Below are 25,595 nucleotides of genomic sequence, written 5' to 3'. Positions count from 1 at the left end.
CATCAAGGCTCTTTTCCGGGTCACTGCCGGGGAGTGAAGCGCTCTTGTTAAGTGGAAATTGGTAAGGAAAAATTATTACTACATGCTGAAATTTATTGTCACTTGTTACTATGGAGAACAATCCTTTGAGGGGTTTGTTCGGGGTATCTTCACCTCGACCGGAACCATAAGTTGCCCCTCAACCTACTGCACCTACTGAAAATATTGGTTATGAAATCCCTTCTGGTACGATAGAACAACTACTAGCTAATCCTCATGCAGGAGATGGAACCAAACATCCTGATATGCACTTGATATATGTAGATGAAATTTGTGGATTATTTAAGCTTGCAGGATTTCCCGGAGATGAAGCTAAGAAGAAGGTTTTCCCTTTACCTTTGAAGGGAAAAGCATTGGCATGGTATAGACTATGCGATGAAATTGGATCTTGGAACTAGAATCGATTGAAATTGGAATTTCACCAAAAAAAATATCCTATGCATCTAGTTCATCGTGATCGAAATTACACTAAAAAACCACTTCCGTGATGATATGTGTTTGTCAAAGTAGGTCACGTTTCATGTCATGCATGTACATCCATGACGATTTTATGACAGAATCAAGATAGTCATACCTGTGCTGTCGTACAAGTGTTCCATGACATTACCAAAATTATCATCACTAAAGTGTCCACTTCCATGATGATAAATCACGCATCATAAAATGCTTTCGTCAAGGGTAACTCACATGTGGCATCCACCGTAACGGGTCGCCGTTAAGCTATCGGGTTACGGTTTGGATCCGATAACCCATTAACAGCTCGGACCAATGGGGATTTTCCATGTGTAAAATTCTCATTCCCCGGCAGATCCACGTGTCGGCCCGACGTTCGGACAGTTATCATCCAGCGAATGGATGGGACACGCCTATGATACGTCGACACATGCCTCAGCCCAACAGCGGCCCATTCAGGTTAAAAGGTCGGGCCTATCAAAATAAGAGGGCCGGCCCATTAGCGGCCTACTTGAGTCAGGACTATTCACAAGCACGGCCCATACAAGTTACACAAAATCAGCCCATCAAAGGCCCATTCTAGATTTAAAAATTTCCAGCCCATCGTCAGTTTCAGCCCGTTAACGGCCCGCTACGCCTTTGGGCCCAATTATGGCTCGAGCTTCTTTCGGCATGTTAGCATCCCATCGTCAGTTCCAGCCCGTTAACTCCCCGAAATTTCTTTCGGCCTTTTCTCGGCCCATTCTACAATTGGGCAAACTTCTAGTCCATTGTGACTTTTGGCCTGTCTTCGGCCCATTCGGCAAATGGGCCAATTCCAAGCCCATTTTGTCTTTTGGCATGTTTACGGCCCGCACAATAGTTGGGCCTTTGACTATGCAACCTAATTTGGGTCCATTAGGGGCCCATGTTCCGCAGGGTAAAATTTCAGCTCGACGCAACTTTCGGCCTGTTAAAAGCCTAGTGTGCAAATTGGGCCTCCTCTGGCCCACAACACTTTCGGCCTCTTACTGGCCCGTAAGGTAAAAGGGCCGAGACAAAATTGAGATTTATTTCAGCCTGCTAGAGGCTCATGGGCCATTTCCATTTATATGGCCCTATCGAGCTTGCGGCCTATTAACTACCTGCTAAGAGTCGTTGTTATGGTGGGCCACATCATTTAGGATCCACTAAATATTATTTTGACCAGCCCAATTAAGGCCCGCTTTGACTACACATGTTTTTTTTCGTTCGTATGGCGTCCAGGAAATGTTTGGGCGTGTTGGGCCCTATTTTAGCAATATAGGATATTCAAAGAATTACCCTACTCTATATTATCGCCTCTAAAAAACATACACTATACAATTAAAAGACTAAGGCATAGAAACATAGAATAATCCTACACTATACAATAAAGAAATTAGAGCCGATTATACCCACTAGGCATTATAGTTCGGCACCAGTGATAATAAAGCATACACAAACAGAAAATTGGATACACTGGGCAAATAAAGCTCATACATCATGGACACGCATCAACAAAACTTACCATTTTAACTATAATCTCTTCAGAAAATAGGATTGGCCGGATTCAGACAGCACAAATTTCAGTCTGCAAAATCTCCAATTCCTTCATGGTTACCTCACTGTCTCGTTTCATTTTTTTGACTCCTGCATCTAATACCCGCAAGTCCAGTATCAACTTGTTGATTGCACGTTGATAATCATGTACACATTGTCTTGCCACCTCCAGTTGATGCTCGAGAACTCAGCACAGTCCAATTCCAATCCATAATCATTTGGTATCGGCCATGTCGCACTGCTCGCAGATCTTTGTGTTGGAGTCACTTCATCCTAAAATGTTTCTGTAAGTACACATGACTAGGGCAAAAATATAGTTACAACAGTGAAGCGAGCAAGACAGACTATTTTGTACATGGCAAAACATGACTAACAATAATGTTACACGTCATGAAGCATAAGCATGTGATATTTTAAAATTATGAAAATGGTATTCTGTGCAGCCCGCATACAGAAATCTCTCTTAGCTCACCAGAGGAGCATGATGTTGGGGCCAAATGCAAAACACAGATAGGTTACAAATTTAGACAACACATTGCGTATAAGTAAGCAAGAAGTTGGCCATTATGTAGCTCAATTGAAGTCTTAGGGAGCATAATGAATAGCAGAGGGGTTCATACAAACCTACTACAGCGGGCAAAACTATGCAATCATTAGCCTAGTATAAACTAGATTATGAGCCTCATGCAGTAATAGTTGGTTAATAGACTTCAAAGCTTCAGGCACACTTCACGAGAGTAATTAAATGGTAAGGCCTTTAATTATGTCAACTAATAGTTACACAAGTACCAAACATCAGGCATCATTGTTTCGGCATCTCATTAACTGAGGACAAATAAAGGAATTGAAAAGAGCAATTTAACTATGCCTGAAACAAACAAGCAATTGAACTATTGAGTTGGCAGCATGCATACATGCACGCCTCAATAACATCCATGGCCTAGCTACATTTACTATATAAAGGAACAAATAATGTAACATTGTTTGCCCCCTATGGAGTATCTCGACTAGTATGTAATCTATATCCTAGTAATGATAGGGATGCTAATGATGTGAATATGCATTTGGTTATGACATTTATGACATCGACAACTCTACCATGGCAGAAAGCAGTTTCACACTGTTCACTACTATAACATGTTTTAGATATTTAAAAGTAGACTACATCTGTAATGAGTGAACAGACACATTAAAATGTGTTTACATACATCTGATCTACAAAAAGTTAGAACATCATATAGTAGTGAGTGGAGGGAGTTTTAATCAATGGCCCAATGACTGGGTTATAGGTGAAGAACCCTACGCAAGCACAATGCCAGACAAATAGGATGTCCTGGTAATTGCAATACATTGTGACTTACCTTAACTGGTCGAACAGGCTCAGCGCTGCTCCTCCTTCTCATGCAAGGCTCCTTCCTAACATCTTGTACTTGGAAATTCTCAATCTTATCTTCATTGCACCCCCTCTGCAAGGTGACACAAACTAGTTACTGGTCTCCTTGGAAGATACATATGCATACTTTCCAGTCTGTGAACAATGCAAAAGCATGATATTATAACAAAACAACACCACATAATGAAACATGCCACATCTCTTGCACACAATGAAATGAGCATTTACTATGTGTGCACTATGTAAAAACTAGGCATACCTTCAAACTGGATCTTTAGGTACTCTTGGAGGGCCTACTTTAGTCTACAGCCAAACCTTTATGTCACCTATCCATTATACAAGCCCCCACTACAGCATCCCTTAGTGTTTAAATCATTGACAAGCTCTGTTAGGTCAAGAACAACAAGTAATCAAAGCAAATCGTCCTAGTATGGCTAGCTGACCCAAACAAGTAATTGAACAGATGTGTGAGCAAATCTTACATATCAAGAGAAGAAGCATAGAAGGAGGCTTAAAGACCATCACTTGACTGCCAAGATTTAAGGGGCATTTAAACATCATGTGCAACGTATGAACTAACATAAACATTGCATATTTTTCAGATTCTATTCTGAAATGCATATGTATTAGGTTATGCCATGTTTGATGATGCCTAAATGCACACTATAGCAGGCAGGAGTGATTCATCATTATACACACAATTGAATTGCAGGTTAAGGGCCAGTTCTATTCTGCCTTTTCAGAGCTTATTGTCAAAATAAGCCATAAAAGATGTACAGAAGTCTTTTTTGAGTTATGGGCTTGGGCTTAACTTATTTCGCTTTGGAGGGGGGTGTTTCAGGTAGAAGCTCACTAAAAATTTAAGGGAAGGGGAATAGTGAAATGACTATAATGTCTGCCTATATTACACTCAAAATGCCACTGCTCAGGCCCGCGTCACACCTGACCCTCAAGTAAAAACAAACACGCAATCGTTCATTGCCCTGCCCGCTTGCATCTCCTCTCCCCTTTCCCTCTACCTCGATCCCCTTCCTGCAATGCTAGGGTTCCTCCAGCGAGCCGTCGCCACTGGTCCCATCCTGGTCCTCGGCGATGCTCTGTCCAGCTAGGCTATATGGCCGGCGGGTAGGGCCAAATCTCCCCGGCTGCTCCTCCCTTTGGCGCCACCCCTCATTCTCATGGTCTCCAGCAACTGCTCCGCTATGTTCCGTCCAACACACTACTCCGGCGGGCGCCGCACAACTATGGCCGATGCCACACTGTGGCGGAAGGCACCTCGTTCCCCCTCCCCTCCTCCCAGGCCGTGGCCTTGAGGTGCTGTTGAAGGATGAGCTCATCGATCCGCTATACGATGAATTGCTATGAGCTGCTTCTACTGCTGCTATATGATGCATTGCTATGAGCTGCTCCTACTGCTGCCATATGATGAATTGCTATGATCTGCTACTGCTATACGATGAATTGCTATGAGCTGCTGCTATTATATGATGAGTTGCTATAAGATGTTCCTGTTATTGCTATATGATGAATTTCTATGAGCTGCTCCTGCTGCTGCTACTATATGATGAATTGCTATGAGCTGTTGTTGGTATATGATGAATTGCACACTGTTGCTGATGTATGATAAGTTGCTATGAGTTGCTGCTGCTATATGATGCTTTTAGGTGGTTCAACTATATGATAATAACCAGCCACTTGGACCATCGAATTTTGATAAATAATTGTTCTTCATTTAAATTGAGGTCATGTGTGTTCTTCGTTTAAATTAGGTAATGGGATCCCTATGGAAGACATTGACCAAAGTAGATGTGCCAAGTAGATGGTCTCTTTGTATTCGCATTTTGAATATTGATGGTCTGTTTTCCTATCATATTAGTTACTGCACTGGGTTCAATTTGTGATGTTTGCAAGTCAAATTAATTTTCATATGGGCAGCAAAATGACAAAATATAACGCAATCTAGACTTTTCACTGATCATACAGCAGATAAGCTAACAAGGCAGGCAATGAAAAGAACTGGTTGGCTTATTACCTGGAGCTTATATTCAAAGTGCTTATTTTATTAGGATAACTCAAAATAATTGTCCCTAAGAAACTTGGCCAATAGAACTAACATAACAAATAACATGTCACAATGATTGCAATGGAGGCCCAGTTCTTTTGCCAGATTCTCCTAGAATCTGACCCCTACCTAGATTCTCCCAGAATCTTTGAGCCCCATTTGTTTTACAATCCTATCTAATTAGGGTCTAATTAGGTAGGATTGTAAAACAAAAGGGGGTCAAAGATTCTAGGAGAAGCTAGAGAGGGGCAGATTCTGGGAGAATCCTACAAAAGAACTGGGCTGGAGTGACCTACCATAGCACACTGTATAGGCTCACCGCTGCCTCTCCTTCTTTGCGATGTTCCATGAAATTGCTGCATACATCTTGTACTTTTTCATTGCATAACCCTATCTGCAAGTTGACACGACTAATTTCAGACATCTCTACGTGATAATACATTGCATATCCCTTGCGCATATTTAAACCACCAATTAATGGGCGTGTGCGTAGCATAAACTAGCCATGACTCTGTGTGCTAGACTAGGAGGCACACTAAGGGAGCCTAATGTAGTGCACTGGAGTTCCTACATGCCACCTATGATTTTGTGTAATGTACTACCTCTGTTCCTAAATATACGTCTTTGTAGAGATTCCAGTATGGACCACATATAGATGTATATAGATGCATTTTCGAGTGTAGATTCACTCATTTTTCTCTGTATGTAGCCTATAGTGGAATCTCTAGAAAGACTTACATTTAGGAATGGAGGGAGTATCATGTATGACATCTACATATCTAATATAGCAGCCAATAGTAGAAATAATTGTCTGCAGAAAGGGATTACTGGTCGAAAATCCAAGCAAAGCTCGCTGGCAGGCACACAACAATACAAGAGAGAGAGAGAGACACTTACAAGATCATAGCAATGCCTTAGTGCAGGATCTTGGTTGGCCAAGCTGTTAGATCCAGAAGAAACATTGTCCTTGTAGTTTTTGCCAGCTGCATAACATGTAACAGCGACCTGTTAGTATATTTGAAGTACATCGGGTAGGTGATGCTGGATGGGTTTAAAGGTGACAAGTACCTAGGCCGTGGCGGGTGTAACACCCGGATGTAACTTGCCATATTTGTAACTCCGACTCTTGCCATTTTCGGCTTTAAGTTATGAGATTCCCTTCGTGGTTGTGTTTTGTCTTTCGTTTTGCATTTTGTTCATGTCATGAATTTCATATCATGTCATCATGTGCATCGCATTTGCATAAGTGTTCATCTCATGCGTCCGAACCTTTTCCTCGTTGTCTGTTTCGCAATCCGACACTCCCACATGAACCAGCGCACCCCTCTTGTCTCTTTTCGTGAGAGGGAGTAAAACATTCTTGGAATGGGCCTATATTTGTCAAGTGGCCTTGGTACACCACCGGTAGATTGCCTGTCAAATTTCGTTCCATTTGGAGGTCGTTTGATGCTCCAACGGTTAACCAGGTAACCGGAAAAGCCTCCTTTGTGTTGCAGGCCAACACCCCTCCACAACAGTCCAATAACCCATCTAACTCATCTCCACATCCTCCGCCGTTGGATCACGATCGTGTGGGCAAAAATTGCACCCCATTTGGACACTCCAAACTCCCTCTACCTATAAATATGTGTCTCCCTCCGAAATCCACGGTTGAAACCCTAAAAACTTCATCCCCCACCACCACCGGACATGTTCGCGCGCCGCCGAACGAATCCCGCCGCCGCCCCGCTCTAGTGAGAGGGTGCCACGTGTCTCACTGCAGCCTCCCGCCATCACGGCCCGCCAGGCCCATCGCAGGCCCGCGCGAGCCCGCGGTCGCCGCCGCCGCCCGCTGCCTCCGCGTCAGCCCCGCCGCCAACGCTGCGCACCGCCGCCCGAGCTCTCCTGCTCCGCCTTGACGCCGGTCGCAGCCACCCCACACCGGTCAGCGCACCGCCGCCCGCGTGTTTCCGGTTCGCGCGCCACTTCGCGCCAGCTCCGATCGGGCCCCTCCTCCGGCGTCAAGCTCCGGCTCCGCGTACCTCCACACTCCGGCGAGCCCCGTCCGGCCGGCCATCTTCCTCCAACTCCGGTGAACTCCGATCTGACCTCGGGAAGCGTGCCATTGGAACCCTAGATCCGTTCTGTGAGGTTGACCCCGAATTCCTCTAAGTCATTTTCTGCAATATTTTATGCCCCTGTTCAACGCATCATATCTCCATGTTCGTGGCCCCAAATCTTGCATATGATATGTCAAATTGTTCGTCTCGTTGAGATATTCATGTTAGGAGCATTTACATGCATGTTACTGGCCATTATGATTCCTTTGTCATTGATGCAAGAGTGCTATAAAATGTTAACTGCTGGTTCTTATCAGATCAAGATGTTTTGTCATTTTTGTTGCATTTGATGTGTGCATCATATGAGCATGAGGTCTACATGTGTTTTTAACTACAACATGCCATATGTAGAGAGGTGCAAGACTTGTATTTTGTAATCAATGTGGTGACTAGCACAAGCATGCAAACTAGGCTCTGTAATGTTGCTATTTTCAGGGACTTAGGATTTTGCTAAGTCCTTTTCCTGCTGTTATTTTGATGCCAAGTAAACTTGATGCTACATAGTGATCCATGATTATTTTGGGATACTTCATTAAGGATGTTTGGAACATGTGGTTATGCTCTATCCATCCATTTCCCTTTTTGAAATTATGGAGTTGTCTAGCATGTCATTTACTTGCTCTACGTTTTCTATAAAATGTTCCTGGCAGAATGTTAACATGTTAATCAATATTGCCATGGTTGTTGCTAGTGATCGATGCATCCTATGAACTTGCTCTTGCCATGGTTAGCTTCATGAACATGTAATCTTACCGTTGGTATGCTTGTTTTGTCATGCAATGCTATGTGATGAGTGGCTTGAGCTTGCAAAATTGCTATCATAATTCTGTTTATGCCATGCTCTATTTTTCTACTGTGTGAAACTGTTAATAAATCTTGCTATGTGTACATGGGTGCCATCATATCTTCTGTGCCTTTTTGGCTCATGTTCAGTAAGGAATTTTGATATATGCTTTTAGTAGAATCATGCCATGCCTTTATTTGTCTATAATATGTTCCTGTAGCTTGTTGTTTGCTTGCTCTAAACATTGCTTCCTGATGTTGTTTTTGACATGTTAGTATTTTCACCAAGTCTGTGATGCTGATATCTTTTGCACTTTTGTCGTGCTTGTTTGAACCAGTTCTTGTGTGTTTTAGCCGTAGCTCAGTGTTCATGTTTTGTCAAGCATCTCTTGTACATCACTACCATATGCTTTGTTGCTATGTTGGAGTGTAGTAGCATAGTTTCTTGTTGCGTTCTAAGTGACATCATGCTGTTAATCGCAGTTTTGTGGCATCCTTGTGATGCTTGCCTTTTGCAAACCGTGCATCCGTTTCCGGTGATCTTTATATCGATTTCAACCGAAATCATCTCATCTTTCCAGCGGCATACTTGGTTTTCCAAGTTGATGCCTTGATCATTCTTTCCCTTCCAGAGCACGCACACGCATTACATATCATGTCTTACATATCATGCCATATATTGCATCATGTTGCTTGTGCATTGCACCATGATTGATTGTTGTTCCAGTGCTTGTGTTCTTGCCTTGGGTAGAGCCGGGAGACGAGTACGTGACCGAGGAACCTGTTGAGTATGCTTACGAGGATCAAGCTTTCAACAACTCCGAGAACTTTGCAGGCAAGATGACCATACCCTCGAAATCACTTCTATCTTTGCTTGCTAGTTGTTCGTTCTATCGCTATGTCGCGCTACCTACCACTTGCTATATCATGCCTCCCATATTGCCATGTCAAGCCTCTAACCCACCTTTCCTAGCAAACCGTTGTTTGGCCATGATACGGCTTTTGCTCAACCCCTCTTATAGCGTTGCTAGTTGCAGGTGAAGTTGAAGTTTGTTCCATGTTGGAACATGGATATTGTTGGGATATCATTATTATATCTTATTTACTTTAATGCATCTATATACTTGGTAAAGGGTGGGAGGCTCGACCTTATGCCTGGTGTTTTGTTCCACTCTTGCCGCCTTAGTTTCCGTCATACCGGTGTTATGTTCCTTGATTTTGCGTTCCTTATGCGGTTGCGTGTTATGGGAACCCCTTGATAGTTCGCCTTGAATAAAACTCCTCCAGCAAGGCCCAACCTTCGATTTATCATTTTCCTACCTACCACCATATACCTTTCCCTTGGTTTCTGCAGACTCAAGGGTCATCTTTATTTTAACCCCCCCCTGGGCCAGTGCTCCTCTGAGTGTTGGTCCGAAATGGGAAACCTGTGGGGCCACCTCGAGGCAACTTGAGGGCTAGTTTTACTCGTAGCTTGACCTATCCGGTGTGCCCTGAGAACGAGATACGTGCGAATCCTATCGGGATTTGTCGGCACATCGGGAGGCTTTGCTAGTCTTGTTTTACCATTATCGAAATGTCTTGTAACCAGGTTTCCTGATCGGGTCTTCCCGGGAGAAGGAATATCCTTCATTAACCGTGAGAGATTGTGATAGGCTAAGTTGGGACACCCTTGCAGGGTATAAACTTTTGAGAGCCATGGCCGCGGTTATGTGGTAGATGGGAATTTGTTAATATCCTGTTGTAGAGAACTTGACACTTAACTTAATTAAAATGAATCAACCGCGTGTGTAGCCGTGATGGTCTCTTTTCGGCGAAGTCCGGGAAGTGAACACGACCTTGTGTAATGCTTGAATGTAAGTAGTTTCTAGATCACTTCTTGATCACTTCTAGCTTCTCTACCATTGCGTTGCTTCTCTTCTCGCTCTCATTTGCGTATGATAGCCACCATATATGCTTAGTGCTTGCTACAGCTCCACCTCACTACCCTTTCCTACCCATAAGCTTAAATAGTCTTGATCTCGCGGGTGTGAGATTGCTGAGTCCTCGTGACTCACGGATACTTCCAACAGTTGCAGGTGCCGAGGATACCAGTGTAGGTGATGCTACCGAACTCAAGTGGGAGTTCGACGAGGATTCGGGCCGATACTATGTTTCTTTTCCTGATGATCAGTAGTGGAGCCCAGTTGGGACGATCGGGGATCTAGAATTTGGGATTGTCTTCCTTTATTTTGGTTCCGTTGTCGGACCTTTGATTGTACTTTGGATGATGTATGAATTATTTACGTATTGTGTGAAGTGGCGATTGTAAGCCAACTCTTTATCCCTTTCTTATTCAGTACATGGGATGTGTGAAGATTACCCCTCTTGCGACAAGCCTACCAAGCGGCTATGCCTCTAAGTCGTGCCCCGACACGTGGAACATATAGCCGCATTGTGGGTGTTACAAGTTGGTAATCAGAGCCATCCCGACTTAGGAGTCGCATGCTTGATCGAATCGCTGACGTTGTTGAGTCTAGAACAAAATGTTTTGAGTCTTAGGATTATATATATCGGAGAGTAGGATCCTTTTTACTCCTCAGCCCCTTCATCGCTCTGGTGAGGCCTCCTAACGTAGAAGTTTTGACTCTCCTCTCCTCAAATTTCATGATTTTTTTAGGATCACGCGGGTATCTTGGAATCGTTCTGATAGTCTTGTGACGAGAACATTGTTCTTGGTGCCTCCTTACATTTAGGGGTTGTGGCAGTGTCCCGAGGAGTTGAGCTCCAATGTGTTTGATGAAGCCATGTACCTAGGGTAGGGGCACGGGCCTGTCCAAAGAGCCCTACCCTGGGACATCCCTAGGAGAAGTCACCTTTCAATCGACTTGAAGGTATCCCACTCGACGGGTTCAAGACACTCGACCATGAAGCCAACCACTCGACCATGAAGCCAACCACTCGACTGCCAGGAGACCTAGAGTCACTCCGCAGGCAAACGGTCGGCTATTAAGTAGTCTTTATGGTCATTATCACACTTTATTAAGGGCGTTACCGGTAACGCCCAACCTTAAATGTACCTTAAACCCTGCATTACTGAGGGCAGGAGGGGGCCGGCGAACTCTATATAAGCCAGCCCCTCCTCAGTATGAAGGGTTCACACCCCTATTATTCACACGCCAGTAATCCAGTCGACCGCCTCCGGGCACCGAGACGTAGGGCTGTTACTTCCTCCGCGAAGGGCCTGAACTCGTACATCTTGGTGTGTTTACAACTTCCCAATAGCTGAGATCTAGCCTCTCCATACATACCCCCCTACATCACTGTCAGAGTTAGAACCACGACAGTTGGCGCCCACCGTGGGGCCGGAATCTTAGCACCTGATTGGAGAAGTTGCGATTTTTCCGATCCCTTTGATCATGGTTTCGTGCGGAGTTTTGGTGGAGGGCCGCGAGATCCGCCTCGGCGCGCTCACGTTCATCGCCGACGACTCCGCCTGGCTTCAGGAGGCGCCACTCGACATCGACACGCTCCCCGTCCGCGGTGCGACGCATTTCCGCGCATGCGTTCGTGGCGTCCTCCTGCGGCAGCCGTCGACCCAGTATCGGTCGGCCCCCGTATCGTCTCCCCGCTCTGTCTCCCACCAGCGCAAGTGCTCCGGTCGGTCGAGACTTCAGAGGTGGGTGAGGCATGTCGTGGCTCGCCAGTCGGCCACCCCGCAAGTCGCGGCAATTGAGCCTGACGAATCCCTCTGCGGCCTGTTCGATTGGCTCCGCGGAGACCGCATCCGAGTGCGACAGCAGCGACCCAACGGCTGAGATCCTGGCGGTCGATGGAACACATAGTCCTCCCAGTTTCCCTTGCGCTGATGGAGGTGCGGGTGGGGGCGACCCGTCGCATCCCCACGATGAGTATCTCCCCGAACCTCTCACGTCATTACAGCAAGAGGAGCTTCGCCGCCGGAACACGGACGCACTCTGCACTCCTATCGTCGGAGAGTCCCTCGAGGCCCGGGCCTTGGAGGACGCGCGCTTGGCTAATTTGGCCGAGCGCACTCGACTGGAGAATCTCCAGCGAGCACTCGACGAGCAAGCGCGTCAGTGGGCTCCCGAGTCTAGTCGACGCCAGCTCTTCCCGCCGACGCAGGTATACCGAACCCCAGTTTAGAATTTGGCCGCCGCGGCCCGTATAGCAGAATCGATTCAGCCCTCCCAGTCGGAGGCTGGCAGGGGCTTGTTACAGATCAGAGCATTGCTCCGGGCGGCGGGAAACCAGAATTCCGCTGTTTCTCAGTCGCGGAATAGGATCCACAGTCGATCCGTTGCAACAGATACAGTCCAGTCGGCTCACAGCCCGCGGTCGCCCCCGAGGCGTGAGGGACGTGGCGACCGGCATGATCAGTACAGAAGGAATGAGCAGTATGATCACCGATCCGATCGTGATGATCGACGTCGAGTGCCAACCCCTCCCCCGAGGAGTGGGTCATATGCGCCTCGACATCGAGATGACAGGCGCCCTCATAGCGTTGGGCAGAGGATTCCCGTCGACCCCAGGGACCCAGGCTTTGACGCGAGATCTGTCCTCGTTCAAGGCTTGGTTGACAGGAACAGGGCTCATCGGGAAGGCCAGAACAGAGATGCGCCCGCCAGCAGCAGAATACGTGTTTCAGGGCCAGAGTGTTTCAGTCGAGCCATCAGGGCCGCGGTGATTCCTCCCAACTTTCGGTTGGCGACTGGAGTCAGCAAGTTCACCGGTGAGTCTAAGCCTGACACTTGGCTCGAAGATTACCGAGTGGCTGTACAGATTGGCGGTGGCAATGATGAGGTGGCTATGAAGCATTTGCCTCTCCTGTTAGAGGGCTCGGCCAGAGCGTGGCTGAATCAGTTAGCACCCAGCAGCATCTACACTTGGGAGGATCTCTCTCGAGTGTTTGTCACAACCTTTGAGGGAACATGCAAGCGACCCGCAGGCCTTACAGAATTGCGGTCTTGCGTGCAGAAGCCGAGTGAAACTCTGAGGGATTACATCCAGAGGTGGATCACTTTGCATCACACAGTTGAGAACGTACCGGATCACCAAGCAGTTTGTGCCTTTAAAGAAGGCGTCAAGAACAGAGAGTTGAACCTGAAGTTCGGTCGGACCGGAGAAATGTCCCTGAATCGGATGATGGAAATTGCCACCAAATACGCTAACGGAGAAGATGAAGATCGACTCCGGAGTGGCAAGCAGAAAGCAGTCGCCCAGGAAACCGGAGGCAATTCCAGTCGGAAGCAGAAGCGGAAGGCCGAGCCAGCCGCCCCTGGGGAGGCCCTGGCCGCAACCCAGGGAAATTTCAAGGGAAAACCCAAAGGCCCCTGGAAGCCCAAGAAAGTCAAGGATCAAGATGGAAATGATGTTTTGGATCTGCCATGTCACATCCACACCAAGAAAGATGAAGAGGGTAATTTCATTTACCCAAAGCATACCACTCGACAGTGCCGGCTCCTGATCCAGCAGTTTCAGGGCAAACAGCCCAAAGATAAGGAAAAAGAGTCGGACAGAGTCGAGGACAAGGAAGATAGCGACGACGGATACCCCCAAATCAATTCCACCCTGATGATTTTTGCTGATGTCGAAAGCAAAAGTCGACTGAAAGTCATTAACCGTGAGGTGAATATGGTTGCTCCGGCGACACCCAGTTATCTGAAGTGGTCTCAGACTGCCATCACATTCGACCAGTCCGATCACCCTACGCACATTGCCACCCCTGGGAGGCAAGCTTTGGTGGTCGACCCAGTTGTCGAAGGCACTCGACTGACCAAAGTCCTGATGGATGGTGGCAGTGGCCTGAACATATTGTATGCTGAAACATTGAAAGGGATGGGCATTCCGATGTCCAGGCTCAGTGCCAGCAACATGAGCTTCCATGGAGTCATTCCTGGAAAGAAAGCCGAGTCACTCGGCCAGATTGCTCTCGACGTGGTTTTCGGTGATTCAAAGAATTACCGCAGGGAAAAGTTGACATTTGAGGTTGTGGACTTCCAAAGTGCTTATCATGCTATTCTGGGCCGGCCAGCTTATGCACGCTTCATGGCTCGACCATGCTACGTGTATCTCAAGTTGAAGATGCCCGGCCCCAGAGGTGTGATCACCGTTACCGGCAATCGGAAGAAAGCAGAAGAGTGTTTTCAGAAAGGATCGAAGATTGCTGACGCTCAGATGGCAGTTGTTGAGCTACAAGAGTACCAGAAGACTGCTGATCCGAGTGAATTGCTACGAGCCAAGAAGCCTGCTTCAGAATCTGCTTTTCAGTCGTCCGGTGAAACTAAGCCAGCTCACATTCACCCGACCGACCCCGACGCTGCTCCGACTCACATCTCGACGACGCTCGACTCCAAATAGGAAGAAGCGCTCATCCAGTTCCTCCGTGAGAACTGGGACGTCTTCGCATGGAAGCCTTCTGACATGCCTGGAGTTCCCAGGGGGCTGGCTGAGCACCGTCTACGAGTCGACCCGAAGTTCAAGCCTGTGAAAGAACATCTTCGATGGTCCGCCGTCCAGAAGAGGAAAGCTATTGGCGAGGAGGTGGCTCGGCTCTTAGCAGCGGAGTTCGTCCGAGAGATTTACCACTCCGAGTGGCTCGCCAATGTTGTCATGGTCCCCAAAAAGGACAAGTCACTTCGCATGTGCATTGACTTTAAACACATCAATCGGGCCTGCCCGAAAGATCATTTCCCTCTCCCCCGCATCGACCAGGTAGTGGACTCGACCGCGGGGTGTGAGCGTTTGTCTTTTCTAGATGCTTATTCAGGGTACCATCAGATCCGTCTGTATGGACCCGACGAGATCAAAACGGCTTTCATCACCCCATTTGGGTGCTTCTGTTATGTCACCATGCCCTTCGGCCTCAAGAATGCTGGAGCCACATTCATGAGGATGATTCAGAAGTGTTTACTCACTCAGATCAGTCGGAACGTAGAAGCATACATGGATGATATTGTGGTTAAGTCACGGAAAGGTTCCGACCTACTGACTGACCTTGCCGAAACCTTTGCTAACCTCAGGGGATACGATATCAAGCTCAATCCATCAAAGTGCACATTCGGAGTTCCAGGTGGAAAGTTACTCGGTTTTCTCGTTTCCGAACGAGGAATCGACGCCAATCCCGAGAAAGTTGGCACCATACTCCGGATGAAGCGCCCTGTGCGTGTACACGATGTCCAGAAACTTACAGGTTGCTTGGCCGCTCTAAGTCGATTCATTTCTCGTCTCGGTGAAAAGGCGTTGCCTCTTTACCGACTGATGAAGAAGTCTGACAAGTTCGAGTGGACTCCAGAAGCTGACGCAGCGTTTGCAGAGCTCAAAGCTCTGCTCTCCACCCAGCCGGTGCTTGCTGCCCCAATCAGTAAAGAGCCTCTGCTGCTGTACATTGCGGCCACGGGACAAGTTGTCAGTACAGTACTCACGGTCGAGCGGGAAGAAGAAGGAAAGGCCTTCAGAGTTCAGCGCCCAGTATATTATGTGTCTGAAGTTTTGACCCCTTCGAAGCAAAGATATCCCCATTACCAGAAGCTTGTATATGGGATCTACATGACCACGAAGAAGGTTGCACACTACTTCTCTGACCATTCCATTACAGTCGTCAGCGACGCTCCACTGTCAGAGATCTTGCACAACAGAGATGCAACTGGTCGAGTGGCTAAGTGGGCGATTGAACTCCTCCCCCTAGATATCAAGTTTGAAGCAAAGAAGGCTATCAAGTCCCAAGCAATTGCAGATTTCGTCGCCGAGTGGATTGAACAGCAACTCCCGACTCAAGTTCACTCGGAGCACTGGACCATGTTCTTCGATGGATCTAAGATGCTGAACGGTTCCGGTGCTGGGGTAGTATTGGTCTCCCCCCGAGGAGATAAGCTCAGATACGTTCTCCAGATTCACTTCGATTCCTCCAACAATGAAGCAGAATATGAAGCACTCTTGTACGGGTTGCGCATGGCCATTTCACTCGGCGTCCGGCGCCTCATGGTCTACGGCGACTCAGATTTGGTGGTTAATCAGGTGATGAAGGAGTGGGACGTCAGAAGCCCAGCTATGACTGGCTATTGCAACGCAGTAAGAAAGCTAGAAAAGAAATTCGAGGGGTTAGAGCTTCATCACATCCCCCGACTGAAAAATCAAGCAGCAGATGATCTGGCAAAGATAGGCTCCAAGAGAGAAGCCATTCCCAGCAATGTGTTTTTGGAGCACATCCGCTCGCCGTCAGTCCAGGAGGATCCCTTCGCAGAAGAAGCCCCGCAACCGAAAAGTGCCACAGATCCGACTGAAGTCGAAATTCCTGCTGTGGTCGACCTAGTCATGGAGGTCTTGGCTATCACTCCTGACTGGACGGTACCATACATCGCGTATATCTTGAGGAAAGAACTCCCGGAGGACGAGGAAGAGGCTCGACAGATCGTCCGCCGATCCAAGGCCTTCACAGTCATAAAGGGACAGTTGTATAGGGAAAGCGCGACTGGAATCGGTCAGAAATGCATAACACCAGAAGAGGGTCAGATGATCCTTAATGATATCCACTCGGGGACCTGTGGTCACCATGCGTCCTCTCGGACCATTGTGGCTAAAGCATACCGAGCGGGATTTTACTGGCTAAGAGCAAATGAGATGGCAAAAGAGATAGTCGACAAGTGTGGAGGTTGCCAGTTCTACTCCAACATGTCACACAAGCCTGCATCAGCCCTGAAGACCATTCCACTCGTCTGGCCCTTTGCTGTCTGGGGACTGGACATGGTCGGTCCACTGAGAACAGGCAGGAGCGGATTCACGCATGTGCTTGTGGCAGTCGACAAGTTCACCAAATGGATTGAAGCCAAGCCTATCAAGAATCTCGATGCTTGCACTGCTATCAGTTTCGTCAGAGAGCTGGCGTTCAGATATGGGGTCCCGCATAGCATCATCACCGACAATGGGTCAAACTTCGATTCAGACAAGTTCAGAGCTTTTTGCACCTCTCAAGGCACGCGAGTCGACTACGCGTCGGTCGCGCATCCTCAGTCGAATGGACAAGCTGAAAGAGCAAATGGTCTGATTCTCAAAGGATTGAAGCCTCGATTGATGCGTGATCTCAAGCACGCAGCAGGCGTTTGGGTCGACGAACTTCAGTCGGTTTTGTGGGGGCTTGAGGACCACCCCGAACCGATTGACCAGAAGAACACCATTTTTTCTGGTTTACGGAGCCGAAGCCGTCCTGCCGAGTGATCTACTTCACAACGCCCCCAGAGTCGAGCTTTATAACGAAGACGAAGCAGAGCAAGCCCGGCAAGACGCAGTCGACCTCCTAGAGGAGGAGAGGGAAATGGCTATGATCAGATCGAGCATCTATCAGCAAGACTTGCGTCGATTCCATGCCAGAAATGTGAAGAGCCGAGCCTTCCAGGAAGGAGATTTGGTCCTCCGAGTGGATCAACAGAAACCACACAAACTTGCTCCTACTTGGGAAGGTCCCTTCATCGTCACCAGAGTCCTCCACAATGGAGCATATCACCTCTACAATGTTGATCACCAGACCGACGAGCCACGAGCTTCGAATGCGGAACTACTCCGCCCCTCTTACACTTGAGTTCTCCCTTGGACGAGATGTAATAAGAAAAAATTTCTGCAGTTCATTTTTACCAAAGACAAGAGCGTCCCAATAATTGTTGTCACTCTTGTTTGCATACGAAATCCCCCAGTGGGTGACTTAGCTGCGAAACCATTTCGCCTAAGTTTGAAAAAATCCTACCGAGTGGAGAGCAATCCTCCCACTCGGGGGCTTAGCTGCAGTCCAGTACTCGCCTAAGTTCTCTCACTTAGAGACTTAGCTGCAGTCAGGCACTCGCCTAAGTTTGAAAAAATCCTACCGAGTGGAGAGCAATCCTCCCACTCGGGGGCTTAGCTGCAGTCCAGTACTCGCCTAATTTCTCTCACTTAGAGGCTTAGCTGCAGTCAGACACTCGCCTAAGTTTGAAAAAAAAATCCTACCGAGTGGAGAGCAATCCTCCCGCTCGGGGGCTTAGCTGCAGTCCAGTACTCGCCTAAGTTCTCTCACTTAGAGGCTTAGCTGCAGTCAGGCGCTCGCCTAAGTATATAAAAATCCTACCGAGAGGAGAGCAAACCTCCCACTCGGGGGCTTAGCTGCAGCCCAGTGCTCGCCTAAGTGTTTAAAAATCCTACCGAGTGGAGAGCAAACCTCCCACTCGGGGGCTTAGCTGCAGCCCAGCGCTCGCCTAAGTGTTTAAAAATCCTACCGAGTGGAGAGCAAACCTCCCACTCGGGGGCTTAGCTGCAGCCCAGCGCTCGCCTAAGTATATAAAAATCCTACCGAGAGGAGAGAAAACCTCCCACTCGCGGGCTTAGCTGCAGCCCAGGGCTCGCCTAAGTGTTTAAAAATCCTACCGAGTGGAGAGCAAACCTCCCACTCGGGGGCTTAGCTGCAGCCCAGCGCTCGCCTAAGTGTTTAAAAATCCTACCGAGTGGAGAGCAAACCTCCCACTCGGGGGCTTCGCTGCAGCCCAGCGCTCGCCTAAGTGTTTGAAAATCCTACCGAGTGGAGAGCAAACCTCCCACTCGGGGGCTTAGCTGCAGCCCAGCACTCGCCTAAGTGTTTAAAAATCCTACCGAGTGGAGAGCAAACCTCCCACTCGGGGGCTTAGCTGCAGCCCAGCGCTCGCCTAAGTGTTTAAAAATCCTACCGAGTGGAGAGCAAACCTCCCACTCGGGGGCTTAGCTGCAGCCCAGCGCTCGCCTAAGTGTTTAAAAATCCTACCGAGTGGAGAGCAAACCTCCCACTCGGGGGCTTAGCTGCAGCCCAACGCTCGCCTAAGTGTTTAAAAATCCTACCGAGTGGAGAGCAAACCTCTCACTCGGAGGCTTAGCTGCAGCCCAGTGCTCGCCTAAGTACAAGACACAACCCAATCCGCGAGTCGACTGCTACCTTCCCCTTCGGAGCTGCGCCGCAAATACAAGGTTATTCCGAGTGAAGATCAAGATCCACTCGACGAATCAAACCATGAAGATATTCAACGAGAAATCAAGATCAGATAAAGCCTAAAAGGTCCCAGACCTCAGATCAAAGTACTCAAGCCCTCGGCTCGGCGGAGTTTAACGGTTACAAATCCACTCGGCATTCCGAGGCAAATTTAAAGTGAAGCATAAAAGTTTTTCATTCCTCAGGAGGAGGACTGGAAGGGGCGACGAACTCGTCCAAGTCGATCCCGTCTGCAATACGAGTGGCAGCAGCAATAAAAGTCTCCATGAAGTCCTGAAAGTTGTGCTTCCTGGTATTGGCAACTTGGATGGCGGCCAGCTTTTCTTCTCGCGCCTCCTTGCAATGGACGCGGACCAGAGACAGAGCGACATCAGCACCACATCTAGCAGAAGATTTCTTCCATTCCGCCACTCGACCCGGGACTTCATTCAGTCGGACCATCAGGGACTCGAGGTCGTTCTGAAGTGTCGTTCCGGGCCAGAGTGATGTGTCGATCCGCGACATCGCAACCTTCAGCCGAGCAAGATAATCAACAACGCTGGTAACACGAGACTCCAGTCGGAGCACGTTCATAGCAGCCTCGTCCTTCACGAGAGAATTGGCGGGATCCAAGCCTGGCTCCACTCGACTGGTTTCCTCTTCGAAGCTCTGGCAGAATTCTGCAAACACGATTCAAGAATAAGACAGTGGCCGTACGCGGGCTCGGCAACTACAAGACAGCCGGGTTGGAATAATTACCTTCGAGCATGACGAACAGCTTCTTGGCGAGTCCACCGAGATAAGCCTCCAGATCTTTTACCTTCCCCGCCAGCTCACCCGCCTTGTCGTGCAGAGCCATCTTTTCTTTCTTCAGTCGACTGGCATCTCGATTAGCTGTCTCGAGAGCAGTTTTCAGTCTGGAGTTCTCCTGTTCAAGAGTTCCGACCGAAGCCAGTTTCTCTTCTGCGAGCTTCGTTTTGCTCGAGGCCTCCTTCTGTGCCTCTGCAAGGTCTTGATCCTTCTTCTTCAGAGCTTCCTCCAGTTTATCTGTGGCGCGTCGAGTGGAACCAACATCAAGAATGGACAAAAAAGAAAAGCCACCCATTAAGAATGGAGAACCTCACCAGCCATACCTTTTGCTTCTTCTTGCGCCTTCTTCAAATTCTCCTGAGCAAGCTTCAAGTTAAGATTGAGCTGGATCTGCTGATTCTCCAACTCAGTATAGCGAGCTACAAGTTCGCAAGATTTCTGTAAAAAGAAAAATCAGCCGACAGACGTCCAAGACAAGTTGCTTCCGAGCAACCAAGTGACAATGATGACATTTCTAAGACTACAGCCGAATCAAGAACATTCGACAGTAGTCTCGGGGACTACACCCAGTGGGTGCACTCAGCGTGCCCCCACTGTAAAAAAAAAAGAAGAAGCCGACTGCCCACAGTCGACCGGATACAGTCCCATTCGACATGGCCTGACCAGACCGAATGAAGAAATACAGCTACAGCAACACAATATAAAGACTACAGTTGACTGCCCTCAGTCCACCGTAGTCTCGGGGACTACACCCAGTGGGTGCACTTAGCGTGCCCCCACTCATCCAAGAATTGGCAGACACACCCAGTGGGTGTACAGATACAAAGATCTTCGGAAAAGAGATTCTTCAAACAGCATATCATAACAGACCAAACGTTGAGTCGACTGACCTGGACGTTGCTCTGAAGAGCCGAGCTCGCGTCATAAGGTGCTTGGCTGGCCTCCCAAGCCAACTTCACTTGCTCCATCATGATCCCCGCCTGACGTATAGCCTCTTTTGCAGCAGCCGCTTGGTCCTCAGGGACGGGGTATGCGGCAAAAAGCGAAGACGGATCCGCAGTCGATGACGAGGGCCGCGCACTCGCTAGAGGAACGGCGAAGGTCACAGAAGCCTGAGTGGTGTCACCACCATCCTGAGCCACGGCCTCGGACGCTGGAGCGGATTGGGGGGTCTTGTCAGCCGACGCCCTCTTGTGCCTCCTCACTCTCAACGGACCGTTATCGTCGTCATCCGGGAGGTCGATAACATGAGGAGGGGCTACAAAGGGAACGTTCAATCGACCAGGGTTGCAATAAATGTTTAGTCGACTCAAAGCGGAACGTCAGTAATCGTACCAGGGTTGGAGGTAACAGCATCCTCCATCTCTTGGTCGTCGTCCTTGGCGGAGATCTCAGAAGTAGCAGCACTGCAAGCCTCGAAAGTCAGTCGGTTGGCTCAATGGATCGACCAAGGATCCGTCCACGGTCGACAAAGGAAAACAAGTTTTATTATTACCCAGAAATGGTGGGGACGGCCATCTTCATCTTGGGCAGAGCCTTGGGCGGCTTGGACGGCGCTGCGCGCGGGTGCTTGGGAGCCTTTCCAGTCGGCGTAGGAGAAGAGGTCCGAGGGCGTTTCGACGACTGCCCAACAGGAGCAGTCGCACTACCACGCTCCCGCGCTGGATCGTGTGTGAGCTTGGATCGCCCCTCCGGGCGGGGGGGTTCAACCTCCTCCTCCTCCTCTTCGCTGGAGTCGACGTCGTCGCCTCCCTCTCCTTCACCGTCGGACTCCCACTCGCCTTGATCGTCCCCGCTCTCACCTCCGCTCGCCTCCCCTTCCTCAGTTGGCCCCTGTGCCCCATTGGGCGTCGAGTACATCTCAGTAGTCGCCTGAAAAACAACAGACAAGACAAAGGTCAATCGACCAACTCAAAGAAGACCAATGAAGAAAAACAAGATCTCAGTCAGGAGCATAGAGACATACCTGGTCCACGTCGTACGAGTTGTCGAGTGGAATTACCCTCCTGGCTCCTCGGGGGTTGTCCTTGTTTCCTGTGATGCTCGACAGCCACCCCTCCAGCATCTCATCAGTGACCTCCTCCGGGTGGATCCGAGTGGCGTCGTCAAGACCCGAGTACAGCCACATCGGGTGGTCACAAGCCTGGAGCGGTTGGATGCGCCTCCGGAGGAAGACCTCCAGCAAATCCATGCTTGTCACGCCCTCACGGACAAGCTCAACCACTCGACCGGCCAGCACTTTGACTTGGGCCCTTTCCTCCGGCGCCACTTTCAGAGAAGCAGGTTTTTCAGCTCGGTCGAGTGAGAAAGGGGGAGACCAGTCGACTGTCCTGGGGTCGCCTGGTCTTGACAGTAGAACCAGGTCGCCTGCCAGCCACGGACCGACTCCGGGAAAGTGATAGATGGAAAACAACTCTTTCCCCTCATCTGGATCGCCAGGCCCCCGCACAGCTGGATCACCTGCGTCCTTTCATCACTCGACTTGGCCTTCTTGACCGATTGAGAACGACAGGTAAAGATGTGCTTGAAGAGACCCCAATGGGGGCGGCAACCCAAGAAACCCTCACACATGGAAATGAAAGCAGCAAGGTATATGATGGAGTTGGGAGTGAAGTGGTGAAGCTGCGCTCCGAAGAAGTTCAGGAAGCTCCGGAAAAAAGGATGGGGCGGCAAAGAAAACCCGCAGTCGACATGGGTGGCTAGGAGCACGCACTCACCGTCGCGGGGCTGAGGTTCGATCTCTCTCCCCGGGAGACGCGCGGCTTCATGGGGAATGACCCCCCCCCCCTCGACCATGTCATCGAGATCTTCTTGCCGGATCACCGACGGCATCCAGTCGCCTTGGATCCAGCCTCGGGGCAGAGCAGACCTTGAGGAGGATCCGCCCCGCACGGACCTCTTCCCTTTCCCCTGCGCTGCCGCCTTCTTCGCGTGCTCTAGGGCGGATGTCTTGTCCTTCGCCATCGTCGCCGGCAAATCTTGCACGGACCCGCGGCGCTAGGGTGAGAACGGAGGTGGCAAAGGAACTCGCGAAGGGAGAGAGGAAGAAGGAAGCACACTGTTTGGAAACCCCGAGCCGGCAACTTATAAGGGGCCGCTCCCGAGTGGCTGACTGGTAGGCCCAGGCTATCCAGTCAAATCCCGCAACAGATGCGCACGCAGTACATGGCGAAAAGGTGACGCGAGGATCGAGGAGCTTCCACTTTATCGCTTCCGATTACTGCGGCCGCTCCCGTCCCGCGCGCTTCCCGAAATCCGAATCCCGCGACACCCGCGGGCCGCAGAACAACTTGCTAAAACAGAAGACCCCGCTCGCGCCGACACTCGGTATGTCACACATAAAGAAATTCACTCGACGAAAGGCCTGGAGTGGAGCAAGGCGACTGAAAGAGGTTGATGACGTCATCCGTGACGGTTGGCCCAAGACGAGGCGCTCACGTAGCCCAAAGAACCGGTTGGAAAGATCTCCAACTCTTTCCCCACTCTAACCTCGATCCATTCGGGGGCTAATGATGAAGCCATGTACCTAGGGTAGGGGCACGGGCCTGTCCAAAGAGCCCTACCCTGGGACATCCCTAGGAGAAGTCACCTTTCAATCGACTTGAAGGTATCCCACTCGACGGGTTCAAGACACTCGACCATGAAGCCAACCACTCGACCATGAAGCCAACCACTCGACTGCCAGGAGACCTAGAGTCACTCCGCAGGCAAACCTTCGGCTATTAAGTAGTCTTTATGGTCATTATCACACTTTATTAAGGGCGTTACCGGTAACGCCCAACCTTAAATGTACCTTAAACCCTGCATTACTGAGGGCAGGAGGGGGCCGGCAAACTCTATATAAGCCACCCCCTCCTCAGTATGAAGGGTTCGCACCCCTGTTATTCACACGCCAGTAATCCAGTCGACCACCTCCGGGCACCGAGACGTAGGGCTGTTACTTCCTCCGCGAAGGGCCTGAACTCGTACATCTTGGTGTGTTTACAACTTCCCAATAGCTGAGATCTAGCCTCTCCATACATACCCCCTACATCACTGTCAGAGTTAGAACCACGACAGTGTTGTCATCACAATTTTATTATTGCAGTTCTGGAATACCTGAGTTCGCCGACATCGAAAATCTCTTTTATGTAGTTGTTGGTGAGATAACCTCAACGCTACCCAGTACCGGGGCAGGAGTTCGGGAGTATTGCCATAAATCCTATAACGGATGCTATTCGAAGGTTGAGGTACATGATTTCCAAAGGTTTCTTGGTTATGTGTTGAAGGATGGATACAGCTGGATGTAGGATTTGTTAGTTTGGGTGACATATTATGCTTCCCCTGTATCCCCAACACCTGATTGCATAACCAGAAAGTTTCAGGAGTTTCATAGGTGGAAATTCAAGTTGCTCTAGTATTTCTTCCTGCAGATATTTGGTTTGTGTCGTGGTTTTGTCACGGCAGATGTCCTCGTGAAAGGACTTAATCGTGTAGCCATCTCTACGGGTTAGCTTAAAGGGTTTAAAGCGGACAAAGGACGCAAGAGTTTATACTGGTTCGGACCCTTATGGTGAAGGTAAAAGACTAATCCAGTTGTGATGGAATTGCTAGGGTTTCGATGACCAGGGAGCGAATCCGCTTTGCCTGGCGCTCGAGTTGTTGTGTGCTTTCCCTAAACCACCGCCGGGACGTCCCTTTATATACACAAGTTGACGCCCGGCGGTTTACAGAATCCCGAGGTCGGTTCATAAACGTTCCCGGCTCGGTTTCTACCTTTCCTTGCCTTACAACATAAGTTACATATCATATGGCGGTTTACATCTACGGGCCCTAATCACCTTTGGGCCCAGGGCCTTCATGTTAGATCTCCTCCGTAAAGCTCCATCCCTTTTATCTTCATGGGCTTCAAACATGACTAACTCCTTGTGAACATAACCCGGCCCCTCATGGACGGTTTATACTTAATAGTAATATCCCCAATATTAGGCCCCAGATTGATTTGAACTTGTTCATGTCAATCTTCAACACATAGAAAAATTCCTCCTTTTGCACCTTCACATAGATCTTGTAAACCGTTGTGACGTCATCCTCCAGATTTGTAGTAAACCATCGTGAAGTCACCTGTTCATTAAAGCCAAAGATACCCTTTATTAGTGAGCATCCAACAATAGAGGTGACAACCTTGTTATATATCCATTTTTTGGGCTCCTCGATTCCTGCGCCTGTCACTTATATCTTTACATTATAAATAGGGCTGAGGATCCCTTTCTTTTTCCTCCCATTGCCTCTTCATCTCTTCTTCCACCCCCCGAGGCCTCTGCACCCGAGCGCCGCCGCCGTCGTCGAGCTTCACCTCTGCCTCACCGTTGGCCGCTGCATCAACCTGATTGCACTAGAAAAATGCGGTGCACCTCCGATGCTTCAACAACTTCGCTAAGTCTTTCCCCCTTTCCT

This window comes from Triticum aestivum, chromosome 4A (genome assembly GCF_018294505.1).
Source record: "Triticum aestivum cultivar Chinese Spring chromosome 4A, IWGSC CS RefSeq v2.1, whole genome shotgun sequence".
In the NCBI taxonomy this organism is placed as follows: Eukaryota; Viridiplantae; Streptophyta; class Magnoliopsida; order Poales; family Poaceae; genus Triticum; species Triticum aestivum.
This window is presented reverse-complemented; position numbering follows the sequence as displayed.